Source organism: Micromys minutus, assembly GCF_963924665.1.
Source record: "Micromys minutus genome assembly, chromosome: X".
NCBI lineage: Eukaryota > Metazoa > Chordata > Mammalia > Rodentia > Muridae > Micromys > Micromys minutus.
In genome coordinates, this window is record NC_137970.1 from 14,501,619 (window position 1) to 14,521,796 (window position 20,178).

The 20,178-nt window shown below is 43.8% G+C and overlaps 2 pseudogenes across 2 annotated transcripts; both read left to right on the top strand.

Annotated features, from left to right (window-relative positions):
* Positions 1-8,638: 8,638 nt before the first annotated feature.
* Positions 8,639-9,373, top strand: LOC308415862 (large ribosomal subunit protein eL19-like; annotated as a pseudogene). The gene has a single exon. The product of its transcript is annotated as a large ribosomal subunit protein eL19-like (transcript).
* Positions 9,374-14,051: 4,678 nt separating this feature from the next.
* Positions 14,052-15,070, top strand: LOC308414585 (leucine zipper transcription factor-like protein 1; annotated as a pseudogene). Its single transcript has 2 exons — positions 14,052-14,719; positions 14,889-15,070. The product of its transcript is annotated as a leucine zipper transcription factor-like protein 1 (transcript).
* The last annotated feature ends 5,108 nt before the right edge of the window (positions 15,071-20,178 follow it).

Below are 20,178 nucleotides of genomic sequence, written 5' to 3' on the forward strand. Positions count from 1 at the left end.
AGCTGTGTACCAGATATAGAAAAGGTTGTACCTCATGCTGAGGCTGGACTTGGTAATGTGTAAGAGTCACCCAGGCAGTACTGGTTTTGAAGGCCTAAAGGCATCATGAAGAGCAGCTGAGGCTTGGCACTGTGAGAGGCCATGGAAGGCCATTGGTGAAGGTGCAGCCTCAGCTGTGGTTGATGGCCCAGGACTAAAGTTGAGGCTTAGCACCATGAAGAGAGCCCATGAGAGGCTGTTGGTGAAGCCTAGTAGCAGTTGAAGACCCCAGTGTATTGGAGATGCCAGTACCATGGGATGATCACCAAGAACAGCATCGGCAGTGGAATGGAGTCAACCTGAGCTTAGAGTGCTACAGAGGGCAGAGCTGGAGAGGTGATGCCAGCCCTTTGAAGGAGCCCAGATGATCATGTGTGGATCCCAGACATTGGAACAAGAAGCTGTAACATTGAAGTTGCCTTGGAGACTCAAGATGTTTGAGATGCCAAAACTGTGGGCTACCTGCTGAGGAAAGCTGCTAATAGGGAATGAAACCAGCCCAGGAGAAAGAAGTTTGTTACAATCAACAAAGATGAAAAAGGATTTGGAAATCTGAAGCCCTCTTTGACATCAGACATGGAGATGCAGAGTTTGGAGTTTGCCCAGCTGGTTTTCTGTCTTGCCTTGGGGATTACAATTAATTGATTAGATGACTATCAGAACAGGCTTTGAACTTTTAACATTGTTGAGACTCTATAAACTACAGGGATTTTGGAAGTTGGAATAAATGTATTTTGCATTATGCTATGGCTAAGTATGGTCCCCACAGACTCATGTGTTGAAATAAGCCTATGGGGGCCAGGAGTGGAATGTGTTTGTATATGCTTGGCCCAGGGAGTGGCACTATTAGAGGTGTGGCCTTCCTGGAGTAGGTGTGTCACAGTGGGCATGAGCCTTAAGATCCTTGTCCTAAGTGACTGACAGTCTTCCACTAGCAGCCTTCAGATGAATATGTAGAGAACTCTCAGCTCCTCCTACACCATGCCTGCCTGGATGCTGCCATGTTCCTGCCTTGATGATACTGGACTGAAACCTCTGAACCTGTAAGCCAGTCCCAGTTAAATGTTGTCCTTTATGAGACTTGCCTTGGTCATGGTGTCTGTCCACAGCAATGAAAACCTAACTATGACAATGACCAAGGCAATTCTTATAAAGGAAAGTATTTCATTGGGGGCTTGCTTAAGTTTCAGAGGCTGAGTCCATTCTTATTGTGGTGGGTAGCATAGCAGAAGGCAGTCAGGAGTCAGAACAGTATCTGAGACCTTTACATCCTGATCCATAGGTAGAAAGAGACACCGGTCCTTACATAGGCTTTTGAAATCTCAAAGCCCAACCGCAGTTGACACACTTCCCCCAACAAGGCTATGATCCCAATCCTTCTCAAATAGTGTCCCATCCCCTGATGACTAAGTATTCAGATATATGAACTATGAGCCTATGGGTCACTCTTATTCAAACCACACACACACACACACACACACAGGTCAGAGGGTGACTTTGCCAAATGAGCTCTTTCCCTCCACATTTACATGGGTTGCAGAGATCAAACTCAGTTTGCTTGACCTGCCGAGGCATCATGTTGTTTCCTCCTGAAAAAGAAAATATTTCTTTTTATCTTGGGGGCATGCTGCAGCAGTTTTCACTGAGGCCCGAAAAGAGAGATCGATTCCCTGGAACTGGGGTAACAGGCAGTTGTGTGCCACCTTATATGGGTGCTGGGAACTAAACCCAGGTCCTCTGCAAGAACCGAAAGTGCCTCTTAATGACTGAGTTTTCTGCCTGCTGACCACACACTCCACCCAAACCTTAGTTTCATGCATTTTTTAAACAGAGGGTCTCACTGTATGGCCCTGCCTAGCCTGAAACTAACCATGGATGGAGCCAAGTCTTTTCTGTAACTTGCAGATATCGGCTAGAAACATGTAGAGTTCTGAGAGTAAAGGCTAGTACCACCACAGCCTGCATGCCTTTCACTAACAACTACCACGAGCCACTGATATCTTGAAGCCAGCATATTCAGTAAAGGGACGGAGGGAGGAGCAAGAGAGCTCAGCAGTTCAGAGCACTATTTATACGGAAGACTCTGGTTCGGTTCCGATCACCTACATAGTGGCTCACAACCATCCTTAACTGCAGTTCCAGCGATCTGACCTCCATGGCACCCAGACACATTTAAAAAAGAGAGCTGGGTGGTGCTGGAGCAGGCTTTTAATCCCAGCACTCAGGAGGCAGAGGAGGAACGCTGAGTCTAGCCTGGTCTACAGAGCAGGTTCCAGGACAGCCAGGGGTAACCCTGTCTTGAAACAAAACAAAAAAATATGATAATAATAAATCTTCAAAACCAAAACAGGACTAATCATCCTGTGTGAAACCATCTGGTGTGTCTTTTCAGCACTGCTCCTCGCCTCTGTCTCCCTGACCCCACCTCCCTCCCTGCATTCCACATGTTCTCCATTTGCTCCTTCTTCCTCTCTGGTTTTATTTCATTTCTATTATCTTTAAGTTGGAAGATCTTAGATTACATAGTGTCACTGTAGCAATTTTGGCAGGGCACTCAGGGTGAACTCTTGGTAGATTTTGAACTGAAGACAGTTGAGACACCATCCCCTGCCAGCTGCCAGGGCCTTTTCTTCTACTGAGGACTGAGTTGTCACCTGTCCTCTCCCTTTCCCTTGTTGTCCTCTCCTCTCCCCTCTCTGTTTTTTTTCTCTCTCCCTTTTTAAACTATCCTCTAGTGACAGTTCACATCAGGAGTCAGGACTTTGACCCTCTTCGCAATCTGGTCAACAAATAGACCATGAAGTCTCCATAGCTACACCACGGTCAAATTGAGAGGCCCAGCCTGGGTAAAAATCATGGCAAACAAGTAATTCACACATTGCACCGTGTGAAAGGGGTTTTTAGAAGTCTTCTGCCTGATTGTGCTCCATTATGCGCCCTCTGGTTTTTCCCTCTTCTCAGGCAACCCAGCTGCTTCTGTTTACCAGGCCTGGAGAACAGTAAGCTCTGTGCCCCCTCCTCTCCACTTAAGGTCTCTCCTTTGTCCTTCTAAGACCACACTTGCTGTGTTAGGAGCAGGGGTTCTTGCAAATTAGATCTCAAATTAGTTCCCTAAGGCCCACCCCTTCATGGACTAAGCTGCTCACAACCATGTTGTGCCGGATTGATTCTCTTTCCGATGACAAGAGAGTTCATATTCAGGGAAATGTTCATTCCTGGACTTTATAGCACTCTTCTGGATGACCCTGTAGTGTAGACTACCAAATTTACGGAGCCCCTCAACATGGGAGGCCCTGGAAATAGTCCAAAGAATTATGGCAAAGCCCAAGAACTCACTCAGATAAAGGAAGGGGGAAACTTATATTTTAGTTGTACTGATGAAGGTTTAAAACTCAGCAGACAAGGAAGCCCTCGTTACTGTAGATTCCACTGCCTAACAACAGGCTGCCAACATCAGAAGAAAATTACAAATTAGGACAGGGCATTAAACTTCTACAGCAGGCCTGGTTAATGAACTCTTTGGAGTATTTACTAATAAAGGCAAGACAGAGGAAGCTAACCAAGATAAAAGGTTGGCTAAAACATTCCCGGCTTTATCTTCCTTAATCTATGTGTGCCTCTAAGTTATCCCACCAAAAGGCCTTCCCTAAAGCTTAGAAATTGCCTACAGTCTCTGAAGCCCAATCAGTGCACCCTTTGTTCCACAGAGGGTTATTAGCAATGGGAATGCCCTGACCTTTCCAGTCAGGTGCAACCACAGGGCAACCTGAACCAAAGGCCCCCCATGGCCTCATGGAGAGATGATCTGTGATGGAATAATGGGGTCCGGAGCATCACACAGTCCCAGGAATTGAAGTTGACATCCTAAACACGACATGGAAAAAGGAAAATTTTTTTTATAAACAGGGGATGAATATAGAGGCTTTCTTCCTCTAGAATTGTCATTTTTCTCTTTTGTTAAAAACAAAACCAAGGGCTCAGTGGTTAAGAGCACCGACTGCTCTTCCAAAAGTCCTGAGTTTGAATCCTAGCAACCACATGGTGGCTCCCAACCCTCTGTAATGGGTTCTGATGCCTCTTCTGGTGTGTCTGAAGAGACAGTGTACTCACATACAATAAATAAATAAAACCTTTAAAAAGTTTTTTCTTTAAAAAAAACAAACCAAACAACAACAAAACAAACAAAGAAAGAAACAAACAAAAAAAAAAAAAAAAAAAACAAGCCAGCGTGGTGTTACATGGGTTTAATCCTAGCACTCTGGAGTCAGAGGCAGGTGGATCTCTTGTTCAGGGCCAGCCTGCTCTACCAAGGGAGTTCCAGGACAGCCAGAGCAGCAGAGAGAAACCCTGTCTTGAAAAATCAAAACAAACAGACAAACACACAAAAAGCAAATGGTCAAAAGCTCATATACTCCAAGTGGTTCTCCAAGCTATTGCAATATACAGTCACCCTTCAAGCGGAGGTTGTTTAAAGCCAAGCCGCTAGTAGGTAGAGCTGCTTCACCATAAGTTACATAGAACTTACAGTATGCATCTGTCAATATATCTTTGGGTAATTCATGCTACATAGTAGTATTTTTTTGAAGTTCATCTTAGGTGTGTATGGGTACCATGTGTATGTGTGTTGTATGCATGCGAGCATCCAGATGTATGCATCTGTATGCAGGGACCTAGATACTGGAGGAAGACACTGAATTCCTCTTTGCCTTGAGAGAGGGTTTCTCTCTGACATTTTGACTTGGCTGGTTATTAAACAAACTCCTAGGACCCACTTTCTTCCTCTCCCAGCACCAAGGATACAACCACAGCCTTGTGCATGTGAGCTCGTGGGTGTGAGAATTTGAACTCGGGTCCTCATGCTTGTATGGCAAGTGCTCTGACCACTAATTCATCTCCCAGCCTTGAACTCCTGATCCTTCTGCCTCTACTTCCCACGTGCTGGGATTCCAGGAGTCCACAACCACATCTAGTTGCCTTTCAGTTTGCCAGACTTAAGCTGGGTTTGTTGTTCTTGTTGCTTTGTTTTGTTTTCTAAAGCCTTTTAGAGACAAGGCCTCATCTTATAGCTCTTCCTGGCCTAGAACTCATGACAATCCTGCTTTTGCCTGCTGAATTTCACCTGCTGAATTACAGGCATGAGCCATCACACCCAGTTTAAATAAAAATTGGACAAATTACCTAATTTCAAATTTTTAGTAAAGTAAAAACTTAAATGTCGGGACGAGACAAAGGCAGAACCAGAGCCGGGTGCATGGACAGCGGACACGGGTCCTGTGAGAGCCAAAGATGGTCGTGAATGTATAGTCGATGTCAGTCACCAGTGATAACCTTAAGTCGACATGATATGCTGGCATGGATCAGTGAATCTCTGCAGTTGAATCTGACAAAGATAGAACAGTCATGTCCAGGGGCTGCACACAGTTTACGGGCATGCTCTTCCCTGGCTCCATTGCCTTGAAGAAAGTGAAATTCCAGGCTAAGGTAGAACATGACTATATCTAGAACTTCAAAATACTACAAGCCGGCTTCAAGAGGATGGGCGTGGACAAAATAATTCCTGCGGATAAATTAGTAAAAGGAAAACTTCAGGACAATTTTGAATCCTTCAATGGTTCAAGAAGTTTTTTTATGCAAATTATGATGGTTGAAGACTTGGAGAAGAAGAGAGACTTCTACTTTGGAAAGCTAAGGAACATCGAACTGATTTGCCTGGAGAATGAGGGGAAAATGACCCTTACTGCAGAGGATTGTAGATCTTCTTTATGCCACAGATGAAGGCTTTGTGATACCTGATGAAGGGGGCCCACAGGAGGAACCAAAGAGTATTGAGCAGCCTGGACCAGCAGAGCAACATCCGAAGTCTTCACTCCAAATCATGTGCTCAACTGTTAAATACGTCCTCTGATTAATCTTAGAGGACTCACTGGTTTCTTTTCATAAGCAAAAAGTACCTCTTCTTCAAAATGCACTCTGCAGAGGTCTCACCTTTTCTGATGAGTTCCAGTTAGGAGCTGTTGCCTTGTAGCAGAGCAGTATTAACATCTAGTTGGCTCACCAGGGGAACAAGAGGCCAACCATAGGGCTCTTCATGTGGATGCTGGTCACACTACCTGATAAAGAAGGGGTTTATAACGCATGAGGTGACAACCTCAGAAGTGTCAAGATTGAGTTGAATTCTAAGCTACTGTGAAATTCTGGCAGAGAACATTGTAATAAATAAATGCCTTAAGAGTATTTACAAAAATTAAAATGTCTCTAACACATTTTTCTGACTTTCTACCTATTCAATGCATTCTTTATAACTTACTGTCGTTATTGTGTGTCCATATTTCATGTGTGTACTTTTATATGGGTTTTAAGGCTAGAAGGTTGTCAGACCTGGGGCAAGAGTCTTTACCTACTGAGCCATCCTCACTGGCCAGTTTCTCAGATGTTTAAGTTACAATATTTAATGCTTTCTTTTTATGTGCATTGGTGTTTTGCCTGCATGTGTGTCAGATCTTCTCGAACTGGAGTTACAGCTGGTTATGAGCGACCATGTGGTTGCTGGGAATTGAACCCGGGTCCGATGGGAGAGCAGCCAGTGCTCTTAACCACTGAACCATCTCTCCAGCCTCACAATATTCAATGTTTTCTACATTTCACATAAAACAATTTTTTGTTAGATTTTGATTCAGCGTTTCTCTCTAACTCGAGATCCTAACAAACTATCATGCAACTTGACAAATATCAAATTCCTTATGTTCAAAACATTAAGGGTTTCTTCAAAAATTTGATCCACTTTTAAAATATTTATAAAAAGGTGACTTGAAACAAAGATTCAGGCCAGGCATGATGGCCTACACCTTTAAATCCCGGTACTCAGGAGGCAGAGGCAGGGACATCTCTGAGTTCAATGTCAGCCTGGTCTACAAAGCAAATTTCAGGACAGCCAGGGCTACACAAAGATACTGTCTCAAAATTAATTTAAAAATTTTAAAGTATATATACAAAGATTTTTTAGCTGGGCACAGTGCTGGGAATCAACAATCTGAATCTCAGGACTCAGAGGCAGAGCCTGAGGCAGGAAGGCTGCATAGTTGAGGTCAGCCTGGGGTACCTCGGAAACCCATCTCAAAAAGTTAAAATGATTTTTTTCAAGATAATTGTTTAATCTTGTAGTGTTTTTTGGTTTGTTCATTTGTTTTGTTTTTTTGTTTTTGTTTGTTTGTTTTTGAGACAGTGTTTCTCTGTGCAGCCCTAGCTGTCTTGGAACTCACTCTGTAGATGGGGCTTGGTCTTGAACTCACAGAATTGCCTGCTTCTGCCTCTGCCTCTGCCTCTGCCTCCACCTCCTCCCAGAATTAAAAGTGCTGGAATTAAAAGCATGAGCCCTCACCTCCTGACACTGTTGTTTTGAGAGCTTCCTTCTAGAGCCTGGCCTTGACCTCAGGGTGAGTGTGTTCACACGGAAGGTCCAAACTGACATCAAGTGCTTTCTCCATTGAGTACTTTACTGAGGCAGTCTCTCAGAGAGCCGGGAGCCTGGAGATTCCGATTCGTCTAGTCATTCTGTTCCAGGGGTTCTGTTCGCATCCTTCTACTGCTGATGGGCAATGTGTCTACACCGCCATGCTCTTGATGACGAGGGAACAGAATCTTATGGAAGTCAAGGTTATGGGGTGTAGTGGCACACACTTTAAAGCCCACATCAGGCAGCTCCCAATGCCTCTGTAACCCCACTTTAAGGAAATCTAGTTCTTTCTCTGACCCCACCCCCACAGACCCACAAATGAAAACGCATCTTTTTAAAACCAAAGTTAGTTGGGTACAGTGGCGGGTGCCTTTAATTCCAGTGCTTGAGAAGCAGAGATGGGAGAATCTGGGGGACTTTGAGGCCAGGCCTGTCTACTTAGTAAGCTCCAGGACAGCCAGGGCTACACAAAGCTCCTGTCTCCAAACAGTTAGTTAATTAAAAAAAAAAAAACAACTAAAGTAAAACACTGATTTAAGTACATAATTATTTTAAAGATTTGAGAGTAATTCCCTTACAACTGTAGTTAAATAAGCAACTATTAACATAGGGTACTCTTATATCTGTTGCTACACACACACACACACACACACACACACACATCTTGAGGCTAAATTAAGATATGTGTCTAAGTTTTTCCAAGTGTTAGGCAAAAGTTCATGTAAGTAGATTTAATACATATAAGGTAGTCAATAATATTCTCTTTTACACACGATTCAGTGTATCCAAAACTTAAACACACAATTACTAAATCAGCTGGCATTTCTGCTGTGTATTTAGTAAAATTCAGGCTTAGCTGCTTGTTTTATTTTAATTATATGCATATATTTAATGATTTGATTTTATATGTGTGTGTGTATGTGCGTGTAGGAGCATTGTGCACGTAAGTACAGTGTCTTGGAAGCCATATACCTCAGCTAAGCTATGTCTCCAGCTCCTTGTTTTGTTTTATGAGACAGGGTTGCGTTACATACTACTGGCTGATCTAGAACTTGCTATGTAGCTCATGCTTGACTAAAATTCACCACATAGCCAAAGCTTGCCTTGAACTCCTGGTCCTTCTGCATCTCTCTCCAGCAAACCATCATGCCCCGCCAGATGTTTGTCTTTGTGCCCCTTGTATGCTTCTCGAACTTAAAATCTGGCCCTCGCTTTCCTTTCGCCGCTGTGTCCACAGCCGTGAGTACGCTCAGGCTACAGAAGAGGCTTGCCTCTAGTGTCTCCGCTGTGGTAAAAAGAAAGTCCGCTTGGACCCAGTGAGACCAACGAAATCGCCAAGGCCAAGTCCCATCAGCAGATCAGGAAGCTCAGCAAAGATGGGCTGCTCATCTGGAAGCCACCGGGCTCGCCTGGGGGGGGGGGAGTTGGGGGGAGGACACCTTGTCGGTAGGGCAGGCATATGAGTTTAGGGAAGAGGAAGGTATTGCCAATGCTCGCATGCCCGAGAAGGTGACCTGGATGAGAAGGGTGAGGATTCTGCACTGGCTTCTCAGGAGATGCCGGGAATCTAAGAAGATTGGCCGCCATACGCATCACAGCCTGTACCTGAAGGTCAGAGGGAATTATTCAAAAAACAAGCGGATTCTCATGACGCATTATCGCCAAACTGAGGGCAGACCAGGCCCGCAAGAAGCTACTGGCTGAGCAGGCTGAGGCATGTAGGTGTAAGACCGAGGAAGCAAGAAAGCACTCCGGGGGAGCACCTCCAGGCCAAGAAGGAAGAGATCATCAAGACTGTCCGAGGAGGAAGAGACCAAAAATAAAGCTTCCTTAGCATTTGTAGAGTGGCCTGGCTGTGACCTCACAGGAATCTGTGATTAAAATAAAACAAGCCGCTCTCTTGCTCTTGTGCTCTTGCAGCCTCGCTCTCCCACCCCTACCCCTCCTCTTCCCTTTCCCTTCCCCCTCTCCCTCCACGTGCTCATGGCCAGCCTCTACTCCTCTACTCTCCCTCTCTCCCTCTCTCTCTCTCTCCCTCCCTCCCTCCCTCCCTCCCCCTCTCCCTCTCTCTCTCTCCCTCTTAACTCTCCCATGACCTGAATAAACTCTATTCTGTACTAAAAAAAATAAATAAATAAATAAAAGAAGCCTTTGTCCATTAAAAACAAAACCAGCCAACCAACCAAATAAATAAATAACGTCTTGCTTACAGCAAGATGTGGGAGCTTACATCTATTTCTCCCGCAGACCAGTCCCCAAGGCTGACACAAAATCACCAGGAGTTGGAGGCCGGCTTAGGCTGCAGTTTCAGGCTAGCTTGGGCTGCGCTGTAGTGTAGGACTCTGTCTCAAAAGAGGATAAAAAAGGAGAAAAGGAATAATAAAAAAAGGAAAAATAAAGTGTAAAGAAGCTTTGGGCTGGGGGTATAGTTCAGTTGGTAGATCTCTTGGGGGGAGGGGTCACATGTGCCCCCACTCAGGTCTGGCCATCTGTCCTCAATAAGCTAATTAAAAGAGGCCAATTAAAAGGTGATTGATTAGTTAATCAAGCTACACTGGGAAGAAGGACAAAAACCTCAATACAAGTGTCTCCTTAGAATATCATCTTTTCTGCCAGACTGGTCCTTATTCCCACGTTCTGTTTTAATAGATACTTTGGAACCGGCACGTCTATGTGTAAAACAAAAGGAAAAATACAGTGAACCTAGGGAAGGAGGCTACAATCTAGTGTGGGGTACCACACCTAAGAATCACTTCCCATGGCTCCTAGTTACTTTTGGAAGGGGTGACACAACTCCATTGCACTGGCTTGAGACAGGCTCTCAGCATGAGACTCACGCTGGCCTCAAACTCAGGACCCTCCCAGGTCGGCTTCCCAGGCAAGTGCTCCCATGCCTACTGTGACTTTATTTTCGGTCTGACCATCTCCCCACCCCCATCTCTGAACAAATATTTTCTGAAGACATGGCTAATTGACCATCTGGTGGTTTGCTCTCCATAGTCCCGTGATACCAGGCAAAGATTCCCTGTGATTGGTCTGATTTGATCCACCTTGGGAGGGTAAATGACAGATGTCAAGGAGCTGGGACTAATCAGCCTTTCAGGCCTGATTTGAACAACTGGGGGATAGATGAATTGGCTCTTAGGTCAGGTACACCTGACGTCCAGTCAGTTGTCCTATGGGTAATGTCCTAGTGTCTCTAAAGTGCTGTTCAGGTTCACTGGTTAAAAGCTGTGGTTCTGTAGAACATTAACAGTTAGGTATTACAAAACAGGTAGCTCTAACGCTGTACAAAACAGCAGCAGGTGCTGGAGAGATGGCTCAGTGGTTAAGAGCACTGGCTGGACATTCTCCTCCATCTTAAGCCAAGCACACTTAGTTTCAGGAGCCAGTTATTAGAGGACCCAGGTTCAGTTTCTAGTGCCTACATGCAGATCACACCCACAGGTAGTTCCAGTGTCCTCTTTGGATTTCCAAGGGTATCAGACAGGCATCACAAACAAACCCATAGTAGTAAAGCAACTTTGAAGATAAAGCAGTCAAATCATAAGCAGATTTATAAATACCTCGAGTTTTAGAGGGCTGCATTTACGTGTAGAACCAGCAGCAGTCAGCATTGTGGCACAAAAGAATTATATAGAGACAGGGTTTCTCTGCGTAGCCTTGGCTATCCTGGAACTCACTCTGTAGACCAGGCTGACCTTGAATTCAGAGATCTGTCTGCCTCTGATTCCCTAGTACTAGAGTTGAAGGAATGGGCCATAATCACCCTCTTCTAAAGAGATATTTAAATATCTTTGGTTTAGTAGAATGTAGATTTTTGAATGACATCTTTTTAAGTCTGTAAGACAAATCATTTTACAGAGAGTTTGGGGGTGGGCTGTTGAATGGTGACTTAAAAATTATTTGTAAGATGCTAAGACATTACCCACAGGACATTCTCATCCATTTTAAGCAAAGTGCAACTGGTTTCAGGAGCCAGTTACTAGAGGAACTAAAGTAAAAAATTATCCAAGGTTTAATACAGTGTGAAAATGCCACTGTTGATTGTATTAGTTGCTCATTTAAAAGGGGGCAGAGTTCCATCTAGCTGTGCCAATGGGAGGACTCCATAAACATGATCTCCAGGAGTTGGCTCCCTTTCTCATACAAGTGCATATTTTCATCTCCTGTGCAGTTAGCTTAGGCTATTCAGCCTGGCACAGGGTCAAAGGGAAGCCATGGGATATTCTAGGCTGCTGGACCCATTACTCAGGTTGGCTGTGGCTGGCTGAAGCCCCTCTTTGTGCTGAACAATAGCGATTGCTGGTCATTGTCCATGATATATACAATTTAGATACATATCTCTACATGTGTCCAGTCAGATTCATAGGGCATTATATGTACCACCGTCAACTCAAAACAGGATTCAATAAGCCCACCTCCTGCAGGGACCAATAAGTATCCCGCTTTGGAACCCTCCACTGCTTTTTTCCCCCTAATCTAATTGGTCCTCAGAGTTTCCCTCTGAGCCTTGTTGTCATATCCGTACATCAGAGAGAGCAAGAATCAGGGATAAAGGACACTAGCAACACACTTAGATACTAAAGCAGATTATTTACAACATAGTTTATTATCTTTTAGTATTTCAAAGTGAAGGTTGGTCCTCTCAACATTGGCAATACATTTGAAACCATTTGAAACCAGCTAAGGGAAAACATCTCTGGGTACAGGTCAACCTTGAAATTAATCTCTTCACTGTACACTTTTAAGTTTTTCTACTAAACGCTGTTCAGATATTTTCAATACCCAATAAAAATATGTTTAGCTCTCTTTAGGTTGTCTTTCACAAATGTCACAATCAGACTTCTTTTCTCAACCCATCTTTATAATTAATAATTGAAAGCACCAGGCCCAAATCATTTTTACAGGGGAAGGTTAAAATTAATGTTTCTGCCAGATCTGGTGGCACACAACTTTGACGCCAGTACTCCAGAGGCCAAAATGACTGGATCTTTGTAATTTCAAGGTTAATCTGGTCTACATAGCAATTCCAGGCCAGCTTTGTCTCAAAACCAAGCCAAACCAAACAATAATATTTTAATAAGCTCGCCCAGGTAAAGTTTAGAAATGACTTTCCTTTACTTTATGCTTTTTAAAATTTTTCTATATGTGCTGGTATTTACCTGCATATATGTTTGTGTGTCAGATCCCCTGGAACAGGAGTTCCAGACATGTGAGCTGCCATGTAGGTGCTGGGAATTGAACTCAGGACCTCTGGAAGAGCAGTCAGTTCTCTTAACAGCTGAGCCATCTCTCTCTCCAGCCCCAAGCCAGGCTCACCTTAAACTCACCATTTAAGATCAGATAATGCTGAGAATAAGTTATGTCTGGAATTCACAAAGATCTGTCTGCCCCCACCTCCTATACACTGCCACTGAAGGTGTGTGCTACCCAGAAGCCTCTTCAGAGCTTACGTTGTTCTGAGAAGGAACGTCAACAGGTATGAAGATGGTAGGAACGCGACAAGTATGACTAAGGTCTGCTCAGCGGCCAGGACATACGTAACTAGTGGCCCGCCTTCTAGGATGCTCCTCCCCGCTCTCCTCCATTTTGCTCCTAACAAAGGCTCTTGGGTTTCTCCCGGAGACCTTCGCACAATGCTTGACTTTGATGGCTTCTATTAGGTATATTACGGAGAACATGCAGAGAGAAAGAACGCGGTATCTACACTCCTGGAGGGAAGCCCTTCGCAAAATGCAAAGAATGGGACCAAGAAGGGACTCCATGGGTAGGAGACCCCAGATGCCACTTTGTTTATCTTCCTTTTCCTGGTCTTTGTCTGGTCTTTGTCTTCTCCTGGGCTTTCAGCTTTGCCTATCGCATTTAAAGGAGGGAAAGGGGTAGGGGGAAGGGGAGAGGAACCAACTTTTAAAAACTGCCTTTCTTGACACCCGGGAGGCAAAGACGGCAGATCTCTGAGTTTGTGGCCAGCATTGTCTACAACGTGAGTTCAGGACAGCCAGGGCTATTGCACTGAGAAACCCTGTCTGGACTCCCCGCTAGAATAAGAACTTCTTTAGATGTATTTTATGTCTGGGGGTGTTTCACCTGCATGTATGTCCAGTGTCTATGGAGATCAGAAGAGAGTGTAGGATACCCCGATGGTTGTGAGCCACCATGTGGATTCTGGGAACCAAACCCAACTCCTCTTCAAGAACAGTAGGTGCCCTTAGCAACTGAGCCATCTCTTCAAACCCCAATATAAGTTTTAATAAAGAAGGCCAGTGAGTTGGCTCAGCAAGTAAAGGCACTTCTCACTGAGTCTGAGTGAGTCTGAGTGTCTAAGTTCAATAAGTAGGATCGACTTGGTAAAACCAACTTTTGAAAGCTGTCCTCTAATCTCCATACTAATATCACGGCACCGCACACCTACACACAGCACACATGAAAGAAAAAGTTTCTAAGTTGATACTGAAACAACCTATTTTCCTCAGGCCCCAGGTGTGGGTCGCCTTCCTGTTTCTTGCCTGGTCCAGCCACCGCTATGGTAGAATTGGGTGGGCCCAAATAGCACCATCAAAATGAGGTCATTAATTACATGCGTTTTGCTCATTCGAAAAAAGGCTTGAGACTTAAAACAGTAGATTCCAGCTTTCAAGACCTCATGGAAAGCAGACTGCCAGAGGAGACTTTCACCATGGATGAGGTTTCAGAAGTCCTATGTGGGCTGCAGGCTGTGTTACACGGTGAGGTGGAGTCCGAGCTCATCAGTACAGCCTACACCAATGTCCTGTTCCTGCGGCACCTGTCTTTACAAGCTGAGAAGTGGTATCTAAAGCTACAGACAGACATCTCTGAACTTGAAAACAGAATTTAGAACAAGTTGCTGAATTTGAAAAGGCAGAATTTGCATCTTCAAATGAAAAGCCCATCATAGATGTCACAAAGCGTAAGCTTATTCCAATTATCAAGAGTGGAACAACAGAACTCCTAGACAAGGAAACTTTAAGACTTCAACAAGAGAATGAGAAACTAAAGTCAAGACTGAAGACCATTGAGATGCAGTCTGTAAATGCTCTGGATGAGAAGTCAAAATTGGAAAGAGTACTTCAAGATTCACAGCTTGATCAAGGAAACCAACAGGATTTTATAAAGGCCTAAGACTTGGATGACTTGGAGAACACAGTTGCAACTCTTGGGAGTGAATTTCAGAAGACACTTAATGACAAGACAGAAAACCAAAAGACGGCTCAGTGGTTAAGACTGCTCTTCCAGAGGTCCTGAGTTCAAATCCCAGCAACCACATGGAGGCTCACAACCATCTGTAATGAGATCTGATGTCCTCTTCTGGTGTGTCTGAAGATAGAGATGGTATAGTCATATACATAAAATAAAGAAAAAATAAAACCAAAAGGCTTTGGAGGAGAACCTAGCAGCAGCCAATCATGACCTCTTCGGGGTACAGGAGCAGCTGAACGTGGCTGAAAAGAAAGTTCAACAAACAGCAGCTTATCAAAACATGGAAGAGATTCTCACTAAAATGATCAAATCAAAGACCTGTGGAAAAGACTGGCAAAATATGAATCTGAAGATTAAACACTGGAGGTTTTGTCTAGAACCTGCCACACATGAACATACAAGTTATATCCATCCATCTCATAGTCTCTTCTTTTTCTAATGTTTAAGCTTTCCTTGTAATATTAGAACTGTCATTGTTATCTTTAGTTCTGTAACTGAGAAGAGAAAAACAATGGGATGCTTCTTTTCTATTGTCCCAAACACCTCTCTGCCACATGCTCCAGAGCCTCCATGCAAGTACAGTGAGATTTCTTCATGGTAGAAAGTAGTTTCGAGTGGGAAGAAGAGCCATCTTTTGCGTTAGTGAGTGAACTGTTTACTGTTGGAGAAGCTGGCAACACACACACACACACACACACACACACACACACATATATATATATATATACACACACACGTGTACAATCCCTAACTGGAAAAACAAATAGTAACATTATTAAGATTTGCAAATAAACCTTTTATTTTCAATAATGAAAAAAATGCTGGGTGGTGGGGCCTTCATTTCCAGGGAAGCAGAAACAGATCTCAAATTCAAGGCCAGCCTGGTTTACAGAGTGAATTCCAGGACAGTCAGGGCTACACAGAGAAAACCTGTCTCAAAAACACACTCCTGAAAAACAGATGTAAAAAGTTTATACTTTTCATACACTGTGGGGGTTAGTGTCAACACTCAAAATCGCATAAAAAATAGACATGTCTAAGACTACAGTCCCAGCTCTCCAAAAGCAGACAAGGAGCAGGAATCCAAAGTCAGCTACAAAGCAAATTTAAAGCCAGCCTAGACTCCTAGGATGTTTGAAAATGTCACGCAAACTTTCCCACCACAAACTGGGCTCTTTGAATTTGTTATTTTTTTTTTAAAGTATGTTCTAGACCATCCTTTTTCAAGCATTTTTTAAAACAGTTATCTCTGGCCACCTTTATCTCAAGGTCAGCACGTTCTATCAGGAATGCCAACAACTCCTGGGAAAATATCCCACTACTCCCAGCCCAAAATGCTTCTGCTGAGAAAACCTTCGAGACTGGGTGTAGTGAAGCATGGCCGTAATTCGTATACTCAGAAGGCAGAGGCAGGAGGATCACTGCAAGATACGCCAGCCAGGTATCTAAGGTAAGTTTCATGTTAGCCAAGGCTACGTCGAAAGACCCTTTCTGAGGGAGGGAGGGAAGGAGAGAGAGAGAGAGAGAGAGAGAGAGAGAGAGAGAGAGAGAGAGAGAGAGAGAGAGAAAGGAAAAATAGGCACCCATTGCTAATTTTAAAACCCATAGACTCTACTGTTCTTCTGAATGAGAAAAAAAGGGTGGGGGTGTTTGGTGTGGTGACACAGGCTAAAACTCCAACAAGAGTGTGGCAGGAAAATTTTAAGTCCAGGACCAGCCTGTACTGTGTATGCAGATAGTCCATCACCCTTTACTCCCCACCCCAACCCCGCCAGGGTGAAAGGGGCAGATGCTGTATATCTCTAATCCCAGCACTTGGGAGGATAAGGCAAGATTGAGTTCATGGTTAGTATGGCCCATGTAGTGGGTTTCAACCTCACTTGGGCTGCAATGAGACCTCTGTGTTTACAGACTTAGCCTGGTGTCGAATTCAGAACTGCTGTACATTCGTGCTCCCCACCCGTTCCTCCTCCTTGTTCAATTCAGATTTGCTTGAAGTGTCCCCTTTTGTGGCTTAATTTCATTCCCATTGCTGGAAGAGCCCCTACCCTCTACTCCCATGCCTAGTAACGGCTATTTTAGGAGAGTTGGTTTTTCGCTTGTTTTTTTTACTCATCTAGTATAGAAAGTGTTTTGGAAAATGAGTTGCTGTACTGTCTTGCTATAAAAGGTGACTTGTGTCAGGTATGGTGGTTGTAGACCTCTACTTTTAGTGTTTGGGAGAGGCAGGCAGACTTACCACTTGGCCTGTCTGTGTTATGTGAAATACTGTCTCAGAAGGAACATCTAAATAACCAAGTTACAGGACAGACTACGGTAATATAAAAAAAAAGTCTCTATTTTTGGTCTTATTTCTTGGACCTTAATGATAGTTTGTAGCCTCTCATGATGTGATTCAGTGTAAGGATGAAGGACTTTGGTTCCCAAAGCTATTTCTAGCTAAGAAGTTTTGACAGAAAGGCACCAGTTTACATATTCCTGATTTGAACAATGATGTATCTTTCTCGACTGTGTGCTCACCTGATTAAGAGCCAGATCTGTGTTCTTGGTCATTGGTACCTAAACAGTGACAATGGGACAGGATTGAGATTGTTGAGTGTCAAGTCAAGCACTACTGGTATATTCCGTACTTCACTTGGCAACTTAGAAAAACAAACAACTGAAGGGAAGGAGTAAACAAGGTGGTGGTGTTACACACCTTTATCCCAGGGGAGGTAGCAGAGGCAAGACCAGCCTGGTCTACAGAGTGAGTTCAAGACCAGCCTGGTCTACAGAGTGAGTTCAAGACCAGCCTGGTCTACAGAGTGAGTTCCAGAACAGCCAGGGCTACATAGAGAAACCCTGCCTATAAACAAACAAACAAACAACAAATAAATAGTAGAGAAGAGAACAGACCCATGATACAAAAATACATATTGAAAATAAAGATCTGGGGCTAAAGAAATGGCTCAAGACTGTCTTCCAGGGCCCTGGCAAGAGGTTTGGGTTTAAAGAGAACGCAAGATTAGCCATAACTAAGCAGTGCTGGTCAAAGGTGAGGGACTGCCTGCCCATCTTTGACACACGACTATATTGGCTCTGGACTCTGATCTCTTTGGTGGTCTGATAAACTTTCAGAACTCTGTGAAACTCTTACCAGGAGACAAGCTTCCCCTCTTGGCATTAGAGTCCCACCTTTTTCCTTCCCCTGGGATGAGAATTCCGAGAAATTCCAGTTTCTTTGATTCAGTTTTCACAATGACCTGATAGCAGAAGAAAGGGTCCAAGTCCGCCTCCTTAGACTCTCAGCTCCTGCAGGTTAGTTCTAGTCAGAGCTGGACATGGTGCTTGTACGCCTGCGGTCCCTGCGCTTGGGAGTCTGTGGCAGAAAAAAAATGTGTTTGAGGCCAACCTTATTTGTTTCAAAATAATAATAGCAACAATCACAATGGCTTCTCCTCAGTATTGTTTGCTTCTTACCAGAATAAAGGCCACACAAAACCAAAGAGAACAAAAAATAGATTATTGCTCAGAATTAATGTTGGTGTATGAACATATTTTGTGTGTGTGTGTGTGTGTGTTGAGGGTTGAACCTCACAAATTCTAAGCAACAGCTCCATCCCTGAGCTTCACCCCTAGTCCTTTCTGTTCTGTATGCATGCTTATTCTTAATTAGTTAAAATCAAATGTGAAGTCACACTTTGCCTACTATTTGTAACCGCCTACTTTCATTTTGTTTTTTTTTAATAAAAGAAACGTACATTTTTATTTATGCACTTTAGATTCTAAATTTCAAATGAGCTCAAAAGTAGAAGAGTTTGGGGTTAGAGAGATGGCTCAGCAGTTAAGAACACTGGCCGCTTTTTCAGAGATCCTGAGTTTAATTCCCAACACCTATGTAGCAGTTCACAACCATCTGCAACTTCAGTTTGAGGGGGACCTAATGCCTTTTCATGGCCGTTGTAGATACCATACATAAAATAAAATAAATCTAAAATAACCCTTTAAAAAGACAAAAAGCCAAGCCAGGCGGCTCATGTCTTTAATCCTAGCAGTACGTGAGGCAGAGGAAGACTGATTTCTGTGAGTTCAAAGCCAGCCTCATCCACATATCAAGTTTAAGGTTCGCCAGAGCCACCCAGGGAAACCTTGTTTCAGAAACGAAAGAAAGCAGAAAATTAGCAAAAGGAAGAGTTCTAAGAGCGATGAGAACCAATGGTGGCTTTATGGGGTTGGATAGCTTTGACCTGCCCTGACTTTGTTCTATTAGAAAGGACTATAGCAAACAGTATAGACCACTGGGAACAGACCACTCACTATATTAGTTACCTTAAGTCATTATTATGGCTGCTTTAATTAAAGTTTATTTTTGTGTCTATGAATGTTTTGCCTGCATGAATGTATATGTACCTTGAGGGTGCCTATAAAGGTGAGGCAAGGACATTAGATCTCCTGTAACTGGAGTTAGATGTCTATGAGCCCTTATGTGAGTGCTGGGAATGAAACCCTGGTCCCCACTTTTATTTCTTTCAAACAAGGTTGATCTCAAACTGGCCATGTAGCTAAGGATGACCTGACCTTGAACCTCTAATCCTCCTGCCTCCATCTCCAGTATTGAGATTCCATGTACTACTATGTCCATTTCTTTGTTATTTTTCATCATTAAATAATCACAAATATTACATTCAGCTGGGTGTTGCAAACTAGTTACCCTACTGGGCTATAAGGCACTAAAACACATATTTTTTCTTCCCAGACTCTAATGACCATTATTCTAGTCTTCCTTGTATGCGACCAGCCTTTTTTCATTTCTAAGAAACCATTGGTGTTTGGTGTTTATGGAAGTGGATATGCTAATTACTCCAATTCAACCATTATGTATTATGTGCCGTAAATATGTATAATTGTTATATCTCGAGTAAAAAGAATTCTTGAGATTAAAAAGCAATATTTTTACTCTGGATTCAAACACATGACTCCCTGGCCAGGTTTTGGTTGCTGCTTCTTTCTGTGGTAGTTCTACTGAGGTGAGTCTTATTCCAGCCCACTCTGGTGAACTCCCATCTCAAAGAGGCCCAGATAACCTAGTGCTGTGGCTTGAATCAAATAGAGGCTCCTGAACCTCAAAAGAGGTTGATGGGAACAGTCAAGGAAGGATCCGAGTAAGAGAGGACATTAGTGTGGGTCTCAAATGGAAGCGTGACAGAGAAGACACTTCAACCCGGACACCCCACCCCCCCCACCGGCACTGGGCTCCCCCAAGCCTAGCCTGGCCCCCGCTGATTCCCTTATCTATGCCTTTCCAGCTGCCTCCCTGCTGGCTGAACTGTGGCCACAGACTTCTGGGCCTTGCACCCCCTCCACAGGGATGGGGGAGGGAATGGGGTGAGGCCTGGCCTCAGAGGCACCCTACTCCCCACCCTTCATTTCCTTTACTGAGCCCTTTGTCACCTCCAGGAATGAAGAGATGGGATGTGAGTCCAGCA